This window comes from Xyrauchen texanus, chromosome 35, assembly GCF_025860055.1.
Source record: "Xyrauchen texanus isolate HMW12.3.18 chromosome 35, RBS_HiC_50CHRs, whole genome shotgun sequence".
Classification (NCBI taxonomy): domain Eukaryota; kingdom Metazoa; phylum Chordata; class Actinopteri; order Cypriniformes; family Catostomidae; genus Xyrauchen; species Xyrauchen texanus.
The window spans coordinates 33,223,227-33,237,992 of NC_068310.1; positions in this window are offsets into that span (position 1 = coordinate 33,223,227).

The following is a 14,766-nucleotide window of genomic DNA, read 5'->3' on the forward strand; positions in this document are numbered from 1 at the left end:
ACGTTTAATCACGATACGATCTTATATCGAGTATCTTGGCCTGCGATCCGATATTTGCCAATACTTCAAAGTCTGCCGCAATACGATTTCGATTTGATTAGATTCAGGGCCCTGCGATCGATATTCCGATATTATGTGCCTATTTTACTCAGTCAGTTAAAAACAAATATCGCCCTCAAATGCAACCAAAATATAATTTGAATATTTTTTTGGGCTCTCTGAAAAGAGCAAATTTAGTATCCATATTGGGACATCAACAACAAAATAAAATCTTCAGATATTGAATAAAATGACACAGCTAATAATGTAAAAAAGAACATCACACACATATCATCAATCCATTGATTACAGCTTATTTTTCAGTTTAATCCAATTCAAAGTACTTACATACCTTCTTTCCAACTATCCATGCTATCTGTGTGTTTTCTTGGCTACAGCTTCCACAGTTTTTATGAAAAATTATGTTAGAGTTAACTGGGATAAATGTTAGTAAGAGTGATGATGTGTAGATGTGTAAAGTCTTATAACTGATGCTATAGTGCTGAGCAGATGATTTCTCTTTCCCTCGTTAGTTCTGTGTGAACAGCCCCTTACTTATCTCAATGACTGCTGCCTGTGTGTATTAAAGGATTAGTCCACCCATTTTTTTTTAGTTATTTTCTTATTATTTATTCATGTCCATGCCATACCAGATGTGTATGGCTTTCTTTCTTCGGCAGAACAGAAACAAAGATTTAAAAAAAGAACATATCAGCTCTGTAGGTCCATATAATGTAAGTGAATGGGTGCCAAATTTCTGAAGCTACAAAATCCACATAAGGGCAACATAAAAGTATTACAGTTGACTCTGATGGTTAAATTAATAGCTTCTGAAGTGACATAATGTTGTTGGTGAGAAACAGATACATTTAAGTCCTTTTTCCTTCGCTTTCACGTTCTCCTTCTGTTTTTTGGTGATTCACATTCTTCGTGCATATCGCCCCCTACTGGGCAGGGAGGAACATTTATGATTTTTTATTTTTATTAATTACTTAAAGATTGATCTGTTTCTCAACCACACCTATCTGAACACATTAATTTAACCACTGGTTTACTTTTATGTACCCTTTATGTGGATTTTGGTGCTTCAAAATATTGGCACCCATTCACTTACATTATACACTCACCTAAAGGATTATTAGGAACACCTGTTCGATTTCTCATTAATGCAATTATCTAATCAACCAATCACATGGCAGTTGCTTCAATGCATTTAGAGGTGTGGTCCTGGCCAAGACAATCTCCTGAACTCCAAACTGAATGTCAGAATGGGAAACAAAGGTGATTTAAGCAATTTTGAGCGTGGCATGGTTGTTGGTGCCAGACGGGCCGGTCTGAGTATTTCACAATCTGCTCAGTTACTGGGATTTTCACGGACAACCATTTCTAGGGTTTACAAAGAATGGTGTGAAAAGGGAAAAACATCCAGTATGTGGCAGTCCTGTGGGCGAAAATGCCTTGTTGATGCTAGAGGTCAGAGGAGAATGGGCCGACTGATTCAAGCTGATAGAATAGCAACTTTGCCTGAAATAACCACTCGTTACAACCAAGGTATGCAGCAAAGCATTTGTGAAGCCACAACACGCACAACCTTGAGGCAGATGGGCTACAACAGCAGAAGACCCCACCGGGTACCACTCATCTCCACTACAAATAGGAAAAAGAGGCTACAATTTGCAAGAGCTCACCAAAATTGGACAGTTGAAGACTGGAAAAATGTTGCCTGGTCTGATGAGTCTCGATTTCTGTTGAGACATTCAGATGGTAGAGTCAGAATTTGGCGTAAACAGAATGAGAACATGGATCCATCATGCCTTGTTACCACTGTGCAGGCTGGTGGTGGTGGTGTAGTGGTGTGGGGGATGTTTTCTTGGCACACTTTAGGCACCTTAGTGCCAATTGGGCATCGTTTAAATGCCACGGCCTACCTGAGCATTGTTTCTGACCATGTCCATCCCTTTATGGCCACCATGTACCCATCCTCTGATGGCTACTTCTAGCAGGATAATGCACCATGTCACAAAGCTCGAATCATTTCAAATTGGTTTCTTGAACATGACGATGAGTTCACTGTACTAAAATGGCCCCCACAGTCACCAGATCTCAACCCAATAGAGCATCTTTGGGATGTGGTGGAACGGGAGCTTCGTGCCCTGGACGTGCATCCCATAAATCTCCATCAACTGCAAGATGCTATCCTATCAATATGGGCCAACATTTCTAAAGAATGCTTTCAGCACCTTGCTGAATCAATGCCACGTAGAATTAAGGCAGTTCTGAAGGCGAAAGGGGGTCAAACACAGTATTAGTATGGTGTTCCTAATAATCCTTTAGGTGAGTGTATGGACCTACAGAGCTGAACTATACAGCTTAAAATCTTAATTTGTGTTCTGCTGAAGAAAGAAAATCATACACATCTGGGCTGTGTAAATCATGAAAGAATTTGTATTTTTGGGGGAACTATCCCTTTAACCACCAGTCAGAAAACTTAAGGAGGAGGCTTTAACCAATGGTGCAAGTTTGGGGCAGGACTACTTGTTTGTTTGTATACCGGAAGACAGTGGCATTGTCTGGGAAATGTGTTTTGAATTTTTTTTTGCTGCTCATGGAGAAGAAATCACTTTTAGCAGATTCTTGTTAAGTAATGATACATTTACATTTATGCATTTGGCAGACGCTTTTATCCAAAGCGACTTACAGTGCACTTATTACAGGGACAATCCCCCCAGAGCAACGTGGAGTTAAGTGCCTTACTCAAGGACACAATGGTGGTGGCTGTGGGGATCGAACCAGCAACCTTCTGCTTAACAGTTTAGTGCTTTAGACCACTACACCACCACCACTCCATGATAATATTGGTGACCACCCATTTGTGGAAATTGGAAGACTTAATTATATTATAGCAAAAAAACACACATTAGAATTTAGCAGGGATAACATAAAGTCAAACTTTACAGTGGTTTATCTGTCAGTCAGCAAGAATTTCCCAGTTTCAATCACCAAGGAAGTTTACTTTCACTTCCTCCATCGTTATTGAGTCACCCATTACGGAAAACCTTTCCTACTTATCTGGAAGTGACTTATCAGGATTTAAAAAATGTATCTACTTTAAATGTTTTTATTTAGTGCCATTATTTTTTATTCCAATGTATTGTCCCAACCTTTATTATGAACAGTAAATGATCAGTTTTGAAAATAAATGTAATTGGATATTGTAAAAAGTCATCCGCCTAAATTTGCATAGCATTACAAACAAGTCTGAGCAAGCTGACTTCTATCTAATAATCTATTTTGTGGCAAGTTTTATGTGAACACACAGAAAATGTAAATAACATTTAAACGTACGTTTTTATGGTAGTTTTTTTTAACCAAAGCAGCTTACAAAAAGTGCAAATATTGTGTAAATGATAATTGAATGTTAAGATGATTTCTTAATTCTCGAGTGCATTATAAATAGAATAAATAATAAGTAAGATGCAATTAACAAATAGCTTACAATACGCATAGAGTAACCAGTTTTTTAGCTCATGTTATTTTTCTGTTATTTCACATGTTTCCTTTTTCATTTTCACATGTGTCATTTACATAATATCAGTTGAGTTTCAAACCTCTCCTGCACTTTTTAAGTGTGTGTAGGTCTATGTGTGTGTTTACTAAAATTGTACTTGTGCTAAATAAACAAGCAACTAAAGTGACATTACCACACAATTCTGGAAGCAAGAGAGTTGAGATAATGTTCTAGCATGATATGTAACAAGTCCACTTGTTGACACTTGTCCACTTTACCTATGAGAAAAGAGCAGAGTAGCAAAACCGCAGAGATATTCAACATTGGTTAGGAGCTTTACAAACACCAGCCAAACAAACAGGTGAATCCCGCCCATGCTGTAGAACTCTCCCTTATAAAAGGTTTGTATTAAGATCAGCTTTCAAGAATCAACATAGCAGAAAACCCCTCATGCTATAAAGAAGTTGCTCTACACTACAGGGAATATACATGAGTAGTTTTGGGAAATGTTCTCTAAACAATGACACAATTGAGCATTTTATCAGGAAATTCATAATGGCTTGGAAGATCTAAATAGAGCAGAGAAAAAGATTCACTGTCTCACATCCTCACATGGTATAGACCAGCTAAGAAATATCTGAGGCATGAAATACTGTAATTAAACGTTAGAGAAAAACCCTTCAGTCCCAGGGGAAACAGTTCATAGAATACAACGTCACATTTTAATGTTAAGCCAGTTGTGAGAGGAAGTCAGGCTTTTCACTTTCACTTCACTACAGGTCCAGTGAAGCACTCAGACACACATGCTTTATACGCTAGCAGTATGTTTATATTTCTTCTGAATTCTGTGGGTTGGGGGATTGCTATTGGCACACAGCTTTTTGTCTTTGTTTAAAGGGATAGTTCACCTAAAATGAATTTTTTTACTCATTTGAAAACATTTACTCACCCTCATGCCATCCCAGATGTGTTTGCCTTACTGTCTTTAGCAGAACACAAACAAAGATTTTTAGAAGAATATTTCTTGTATGACATGACATGTATTATAATGGGCTCGTGTGACCATTTTTACAGGCTTAATTAAATTCAAAGGTGTTAAAACATTGATGATGATCTTAAATCCTCGTTAATAAATGACATCCTTATGAAAACTACCCATGGATTTACTGTAGTAATATTGTATTTCCCATGACTGTAGTTTTTTTTTTTTCTTTTGGTTTGTTTGTTTTTTAGTAACCAAGGTTTTGATACAATTAACCATGGTTTTTGCTACAGAATTATTTTAGTGTCCATATTGTAACTTGGTTTTAGTTATAGTAGCCATATAATAATATCTATGGTTAATTTTGTGGATTTATATGGTGATTATACTTACTAATTTTTAAAAGGTAAACAAAGCAACTTAATAATTTTCTGCTTAGCCCTATATATATATATATATATATATATATATATATATATATATATATATATATATATATATATAAATTAAGTAATAAGTTACTAATTGTATCCAAATAATTAGTAAAAATGTAATTTATTAGATGTATTGGCATTGGTATTGATATCGGGAATACTGTATGGACCAACAGAGCTGAGATATTTTTCTAAAAATCTTCATCTGTGTTCTGCTGAAGAAAGAAAGTCTTACACATCTGGGATGGCAGGATATGATTTTTGGGTGAACTATCCTTTTAACAAGCCAAACTGATAATTATGGAAGCCGGTTTCCGCCACAGTTAAATAAAAAAAGGTGATTTTGTAAGTCAATATAATGAGATACTAAGTCATTATTATGAGAAACTTTCTCATAATAATGACTTAGTATCTCGTAATAATGACTTAGTATCTCATAATAATGACTTAGTATCTCATAATAATGACTTAGTATCTCATAATAATGAGAAACTTTCTCATAATAATGACTTAGTATCTCGTAATAATGACTTAGTATCTCATAATAATGAGAAACTTTCTCATAATAATGACTTAGTATCTCGTAATAATGACTTAGTATCTCATAATAATGAGAAACTTTCTCATAATAATGACTTAGTATCTCGTAATAATGACTTAGTATCTCATAATAATGACTTAGTATCTCATAATAATGAGAAACTTTCTCATAATAATGACTTAGTATCTCGTAATAATGACTTAGTATCTCATAATAATGACTTAGTATCTCATAATAATGAGAAACTTTCTCATAATAATGACTTAGTATCTCGTAATAATGACTTAGTATCTCATAATAATGACTTAGTATCTCATAATAATGAGAAACTTTCTCATAATAATGACTTAGTATCTCTTAATAATGACTTAGTATCTCATAATAATGAGAAACTTTCTCATAATAATGACTTAGTATCTCGTAATAATGACTTAGTATCTCATAATAATGAGAAACTTTCTCATAATAATGACTTAGTATCTCATAATAATGACTTAGTATCTCGTAATAATGACTTAGTATCTCATAATAATGAGAAACTTTCTCATAATAATGACTTAGTATCTCGTAATAATGACTTAGTATCTCATAATAATGACTTAGTATCTCATAATAATGAGAAACTTTCTCATAATAATGACTTAGTATCTCGTAATAATGACTTAGTATCTCATAATAATGAGAAACTTTCTCATAATAATGACTTAGTATCTCGTAATAATGACTTAGTATCTCATAATAATGAAACTTTCTCATAATAATGACTTAGTATCTCAGTAATAATGACTTAGTATCTCGTAATAATGACTTAGTATCTCATAATAATGAGAAACTTTCTCATAATAATGACTTAGTATCTCGTAATAATGACTTAGTATCTCGTAATAATGACTTAGTATCTCATAATAATGAGAAACTTTCTCATAATAATGACTTAGTATCTCATAATAATGACTTAGTATCTCGTAATAATGAGAAACTTTCTCATAATAATGACTTAGTATCTCATAATAATGAGAAACTTTCTCATAATAATGACTTAGTATCTCATAATAATGACTTAGTATCTCGTAATAATGACTTAGTATCTCGTAATAATGAGAAACTTTCTCATAATAATGACTTACTGTGCGCATGCGCAATGAGCTCAGTCAGACGAATTGTGCGTTTCAGATTGAGACGGATCACACAAATGACAACAGCACAACTCTTTTGAAAGTAAGTATAGTTTTATAGCAAGAGGTTTGCAAATAACAACAATTTAGCGCGATGTAAGTGCAGGGCAAGTGTGTTGACTCATGAATCGGTTTCACACCGCAAGCGAGGTGTGCATTATTAAAATACATATATAATAATCTCGTTTATAATACCACAGTTGTTACACCTCAAGACATTTTCAGGTTTTAATTCCTAAAACGCTCTTGTGAGTATAACTACGTTCTTACGTCAGGGATTCAGGGGTGAACCTCACTGTTTTTAGTTCTTCACCTAGGGTCTTGCGTACAAAGTCTCCGTTACGGATTCGAAAGCGTCACTTTAGACCTACTAACGGAGGTTTATTGGAGTAACGTGTGTGTGCGTGCGTATGAGCGCTGGAAAGAAAGTGTTCAGACCTGCGTGTGTACCTGTGGGTTCGAGCTGTTATGAATCAACTGGGGATCGTTTTAACTGTGGATGTGCGCTTGCACACTGTGGTAAAGTTAGTTTTACGTTTACTGTTACAATGTGATATGTAAATAAATAATAAAACAATGTGACAAGCAATACATCTTGGAAAAATGAACCTAACATTTATATACTTGCACTGTTTTAAAAGATGCCCATCCAAAAACGTAGGTTTACATTCCATGTTTAAAAAAAGTTACTCTGGGTGCTATTGGATGTTATTTAAATAAAATACTTGATTTTAAATTTGTTATTTAGGTGATGGCTTAAATTTCATAACTGACATATGTTTGTCTACAGGATGGAAGATCTAAAGGGATTCTTGAGACAGAGGAATGTCCCTGAGGAAACAATAGAGACACTGGAACATGAAACGGTGAAACAGATACAGATTAACACAGATAATGTTCATAAAAGTTTAAAAGTATTGTGTTAGAGATTAACATTTTAGCTCCAAACTCAAATATAAGCCGCCAAATCCATTCTTGCACTGACATTGGTAGTATTACAACATGTTGCACAAGTAATTGATTAATCGAGTACTCGTTCAGCTTTAAACATTCGACTAGAAAAACTTGATTTTCATTTGTGCCAGCTGTGGGCAACAATGAAACTGCTTTTCTCACTAAAATCTTGCAGTTACAACTAAATGTATTGGCTGGCATTGTACACTCCTGAGCACAAAAAAAATGGGTCAAGCCCAAAATGTCAAAACATTAAGTGAGGAATATTAGCAAGAATTAAACAAATGCTCTCCGAGGCCTTCTGTGCCACCATTTGTTCATTAACTGTTTGGGGAAAAAGATGGAAATGGGGAAATTCACTTATATAGTCTTACTATAGGCAAATGTAAAACCTTGATAACATTTTCCAAAAATGTCACTTAGCCTTCACAGTGGTGCTTAATATTTGAAGCTACTCAAGAACAACATCTCAGATGTAGATGCTCAATAGTTCGGTTCACATTCATGCATTTAGAAGCGGCACCAGAGGTGAATTTTAACAGAATATGAATGATAAGAAGCAAATTAAACTACTGTGAACTTGCCTACTTTGAGGGACAGAGGGTCAGAAACAAAGAACACAAGCTCTTAACTGAAAAGATTGGTCTTTATTTGAACCCAAATAAAAAGGACTTACAAACTCATAAATTTCTTATAACAAAATCCACAAACAAAAATAAAATAAAATAACACAACATTCAATAGAAAACAACTAACAAACTAAAGCTGTCCCCTGTAATGAACAAAGCAACAGCTTATAAAGGAAAGGATGGGCCCATTACATCACAAGAAGGAAAACAAAGTAACTTTACATTTAACAATTAACTCTACTTAAATCATGATCAAATCAACAAATACATTTATGAAATCAAAATTGAAGAAAAGCAAATTTTATAAAGATACCATAAATATAGAACTAAAGAAGTCAATTAATAAAGATATCAGTTTTCCTCCTCCCCATGCAATCTGAGCAAAATGGTATGTGCTGGACGGAACCAATAATGCTTAAATTCCTCATCCTGCCCGGACTCTAATTTTCATCACCACAATATGCTGCTTCTGCCATCCTTGTCTGAAGACCATCGCCACTCATCACCGGTAAACTTAAACTCAAATTGAAACAAATATAAATAACAGACACAACGAAACTAACTTGTGTGCACTCCAAATCAGTAACGATGTAAATAAAGTAGGGCTGTCAATTGATTAAAATTTTTAATCGAATTAATTACATGGTGTCCGATTAATTAATCGCATTTACAAATATTTGCTGAAAAAGCCCCTCATATAACAATAATTCAATATATAATGATGAAATAATGATACATAGTTATCTTTAAATATAAAAAAAAAATATATATATATATATATATATATAAAATAAACAAATATTCAGATAATTAAAATGCATTACATTCCTGTAGCAGAAGAGTTAATCATAGATAAGACCATACAAAATTTTCAATTTACACCTACATCAGATGTCTCGGGTGTGTTGCATCATAAACATAAAATGTTTAGGTCACTGTGTCAAGTTAAATATAGTTTAATACTCAATCTTTAAACACATCTTGAGATCCCTTAGATTGCATTTGCGCTCAAGTGTTTTGAACGCATAAGAACTTAACGCATGTTGTTCTGCCTACTAAAGTGTTTTCTTCACTGTATAAACTGTGCGTTGCTCATACAGCTGAAATTTCACTTACTAGGTGGTACTACAAGCTTGCATTTCTCAGGAATCTTCCTTATTATGGTCCGTGGGCATGCGATTAATTGCATTAATTCAGTGCGATTAATTGTACAAAAAATTACTTAAATTAATTGCAATTAAATGAGCATGTAAATTGAGACATTCAAAATAGTTTTTTTAATATTTCTTGTTGCAGTTAGGTAAATGCTTCAAAACAATCCCAAACTAACATTTGGGCTTTCTTTAAGATTTTCTTTTCTTTATTTCTGTATTTCATTAAATTTTTCAGGTTACATTTTTGTGAAACAAATATTGTGACGTATCTCCAACAGGCTCTCTCGAAGGCTATGAAATTCCTCATCCCTTCCCTCCTCTTACTTATGTGAGTGCGGGTTTTCAGCTTTGACCCTGCTTAAAAGCAAATACAGATCAAGGCTGCAGGTGGAGGACGATTTACCTTTATTCCTTTCTACCGTTTATTTTTTTGCTTAATGTAAGCTTATACTGTGACAAAACAGCACTGTCCATCTTGCTGATGTTGTTTGATGTCTGATGTTGATGTTTTCAAAGTTGAATTGGCTTAAGTTAGTGCTTCCCAACCACTGTGCCACGTGCTGTGAAAGATTGTCAGGTGTGCCGTGGAAAATTATCAAATTCCACAAAATAAATAAATGCATGAAAATAATAATAATTTCAGGGATCTAAACTGCTCACCTTTCGGAGAAATTAGCCATTATGAAACCACAATCTGTCACTTTTGTGATTGTGAAGAACAATGATTAATGTGCAAAAGTGAGTGATATTTATACACATTAAGAATCTTTCACATGACTCGCATCAGCACTGCAGAATACATTGAAGTCTATGAAGTGACTTGACAACAAAGTGTTTTTCACACATATGTTTTTTCTTCACGATAATATTTTTGAGATACTAAGCAACAAGAAATATAATTTTTTTTCCCCAAATTTGGTAAAAAAACAAGTGCATTTCCCGTTTCCAGCTTTTTCCCCAAACAGTTAATGAACAAATGGTGGCACAGAAGGCCTCGGAGAGCATTTGTTTAATTCTTGCTAATATTCCTCACTTAATGTTTTGACATTTTGGGCTTGACCCATTTTTTTTGTGCTCAGGAGTGTACAATGCCAGCCAATACATTTAGTTGTAACTGCAAGATTTTAGTGAGAAAAGCAGTTTCATTGTTGCCCACAGCTGGCACAAATGAAAATCAAGTTTTTCTAGTCGAATGTTTAAAGCTGAACGAGTACTCGATTAATCAATTACTTGTGCAACATGTTGTAATACTACCAATGTCAGTGCAAGAATGGATTTGGCGGCTTATATTTGAGTTTGGAGCTAAAATGTTAATCTCTAACACAATACTTTTAAACTTTTATGAACATTATCTGTGTTAATCTGTATCTGTTTCACCGTTTCATGTTCCAGTGTCTCTATTGTTTCCTCAGGGACATTCCTCTGTCTCAAGAATCCCTTTAGATCTTCCATCCTGTAGACAAACATATGTCAGTTATGAAATTTAAGCCATCACCTAAATAACAAATTTAAAATCAAGTATTTTATTTAAATAACATCCAATAGCACCCAGAGTAACTTTTTTTAAACATGGAATGTAAACCTACGTTTTTGGATGGGCATCTTTTTAAAACAGTGCAAGTATATAAATGTTAGGTTCATTTTTCCAAGATGTATTGCTTGTCACATTGTTTTATTATTTATTTACATATCACATTGTAACAGTAAACGTAAAACTAACTTTACCACAGTGTGCAAGCGCACATCCACAGTTAAAACGATCCCCAGTTGATTCATAACAGCTCGAACCCACAGGTACACACGCAGGTCTGAACACTTTCTTTCCAGCGCTCATACGCACGCACACACACGTTACTCCAATAAACCTCCGTTAGTAGGTCTAAAGTGACGCTTTCGAATCCGTAACGGAGACTTTGTACGCAAGACCCTAGGTGAAGAACTAAAAACAGTGAGGTTCACCCCTGAATCCCTGACGTAAGAACGTAGTTATACTCACAAGAGCGTTTTAGGAATTAAAACCTGAAAATGTCTTGAGGTGTAACAACTGTGGTATTATAAACGAGATTATTATATATGTATTTTAATAATGCACACCTCGCTTGCGGTGTGAAACCGATTCGCGAGTCAACACACTTGCCCTGCACTTACATCGCGCTAAATTGTTGTTATTTGCAAACCTCTTGCTATAAAACTATACTTACTTTCAAAAGAGTTGTGCTGTTGTCATTTGTGTGATCCGTCTCAATCTGAAACGCACAATTCGTCTGACTGAGCACATTGCGCATGCGCACAGTAAGTCATTATTATGAGAAAGTTTCTCATTATTACGAGATACTAAGTCATTATTATGAGAAAGTTTCTCATTATTATGAGATACTAAGTCATTATTACGAGATACTAAGTCATTATTATGAGAAAGTTTCTCATTATTACGAGATACTAAGTCATTATTATGAGAAAGTTTCTCATTATTATGAGATACTAAGTCATTATTACGAGATACTAAGTCATTATTACGAGATACTAAGTCATTATTATGAGATACTAAGTCATTATTATGAGAAAGTTTCTCATTATTATGAGATACTAAGTCATTATTATGAGAAAGTTTCTCATTATTATGAGATACTAAGTCATTATTACGAGATACTAAGTCATTATTATGAGAAAGTTTCTCATTATTATGAGATACTAAGTCATTATTATGAGAAAGTTTCTCATTATTACGAGATACTAAGTCATTATTACGAGATACTAAGTCATTATTACGAGATACTAAGTCATTATTATGAGATACTAAGTCATTATTATGAGAAAGTTTCTCATTATTATGAGATACTAAGTCATTATTACGAGATACTAAGTCATTATTATGAGAAAGTTTCTCATTATTACGAGATACTAAGTCATTATTATGAGAAAGTTTCTCATTATTATGAGATACTAAGTCATTATTACGAGATACTAAGTCATTATTATGAGAAAGTTTCTCATAATAATGACTTAGTATCTCATTATATTGACTTACAAAATCACCTTTTTTTATTTAACTGTGGCGGAAACCGGCTTCCATAGATAATGCTAACTAAATGAGCTAGTTTCTGCTAAATAGCATGGCTGTCTAGTCTAGTGCCTACATTCATCGTAACTACTGACTACAAACTACTTAATTTTTCATAATCATTCTGTCATTTTTTATTCATTTATTACATTTTGATTAGTTGCCACAGTTTGTTTATTTATTTACATGCTTAGCATACACTAGTTTTAAAGGCTAACTTTGGTATTTTAGCGGAAATTATGGTTGCTACGCTAACATTTCCATGTACAATAAACCTTACAATATATATTTTTTGTATCTCAAGTGTGATATTACAGCAATATACCTAGACAGGACAGTACATTTTCTGAAAGTTTAGGGTACGTTTACCTTCTGGTTATTTTTCGTGGCAGTTGGCGTTGCTGACATCTAGTGGTCGTAGAAGTGCATCACACTTCAGACGCTTTAAGAATTCAGTGAATTCACACAAGCCAAAAGAGAGAGCAGCATACAAACAGCTATACTGAGAGAAATATAAGACATGGGGGATTTTTTTTTGTGTTGAATTATACAAAAACAAATCAGTGTAGATTAAACTTTCTGGAATTTCTTTAAGCATTTTCTTTTAATAGTTTAACAACGGAATGTGGTTATTATGGCCCATATGAGGATAAGAAGTCGATGAGGGTGGGGGAGGGCACAGGTGTTTTATTTAAGCTTTTTCCATTTATTTGTATTTTTTTTACCTTCACTTAAGCCACATTTAAGGAAGTTGCCTAGTTATATAGACATGCCATAGAAAAGATCTCTCTCTCTCTCTCTCTCTCTCTCTCTCTCTCTCTCTCTCTCTCTCTGATGACATGTTTTCAGATATCCGTCTTTTCCTTTCTTTCGTAATTTGTTTGTCCATTCGCTCTGATAAATTGTCCTGTATTCATGTGCCTCGAACCACATTCAGCCGAAGCACAACCAAAACAATGTTCTTCCACAAGACGCATGCAGTTTTAACAGCTAAGGGCCAAACGTTACATAGTGTACTTTAATAGTTATAATTCTCCCCACCTCTAAATGCAAATTCTCTCATCATTTACTCACCCTCATGCCATCCCAGATGTGAATGAGTTTCTTTTTTCTGCAGAACACAAATGAAGAAATGCAAGTAAATGGTGGCCAGAACTTTGAAGCTCCAAAAAGCACATAAAGGCATCATGAAAGTAATCCACAGGGCTCCATTGATTAAATACACATTTGTTTTTACGTTATTTTAAATTTGAAAGACGCAAATAATTATAAAACTATTTGCCTGACATGCAATTTGATGATATAGCATAGTTATTGATTGAAAGGGATAGTTCATGCAAAAATGCAAATTCTGACATCATTTACTCACCCTCTTGTTGTTTAAAACCCCTTGACTTCCATTCTTCTGTGGTGGAAAACCAAAAGAGAAGCTGAATAAGGGACAAAGCCTGTCAAAAAAAAAAAAAAACACCATAAAAGTACCATACATGTATGACTTTTGGGCTATATTCCACGTTTTCAGAAGTCATACGATAGCTTTGTGTGAAGAAGAGTTGCTATTCATAGAAAATGTTGCCTTGTACATATTGCTTGACAGTCATTGTTTACATTCACTTTTATGGAAAAGAACAGCTTGGACATACTACAATTAACTTTTTCTTGCTCTACAGAAGACAAAAAAGTAATGTTAAAAGACGCGAGGGTGTAAACATTTTCATCTTTTGGTGATCTTTCCCTTTACGTAAATCATCTTTACACAAAACACAGATTCGTGCGTTTCAAACATATCTCACAGTCTCAGATCATGCAGCTTGTAAACCAGATAATCTACAGAAACATATACAGCCCTGCTGTAGACAGATCTATGGAAATGGAAACCCCACATTTACCTCTAGAGAGCATCAAAGAAGGTCACCTTCTACTCCAAAGAGGAGGACTGGCATCGTTTAAATGGAAGAAGTATGAAATCTTTATAAAACATGTACATTTTTTCGTTTGTTTCAACTCTAAGTCATCGTTCTATGTCATCTTGGTCAGCATGCCACCATATGGGTTAGCCTCAGCAAGAGGATCAGCTGTCAGGAGACAGTATATCAAATTAATCATGCCCCCCCACTTGCGTGCAATCAACCTCTATATATATACTGGTTTGATCCCGCCAGTGCATTCTCTTTTTTGCCTCCTGAAAGACGGTAGCTGCAACAAGACAAAGAATTGAATTTATTGCTGAGAGCAGGATGGAACCTCTTCTCTAGAGAAAGTTACTGTTTCAGCGTTGGGCTTTTTCAT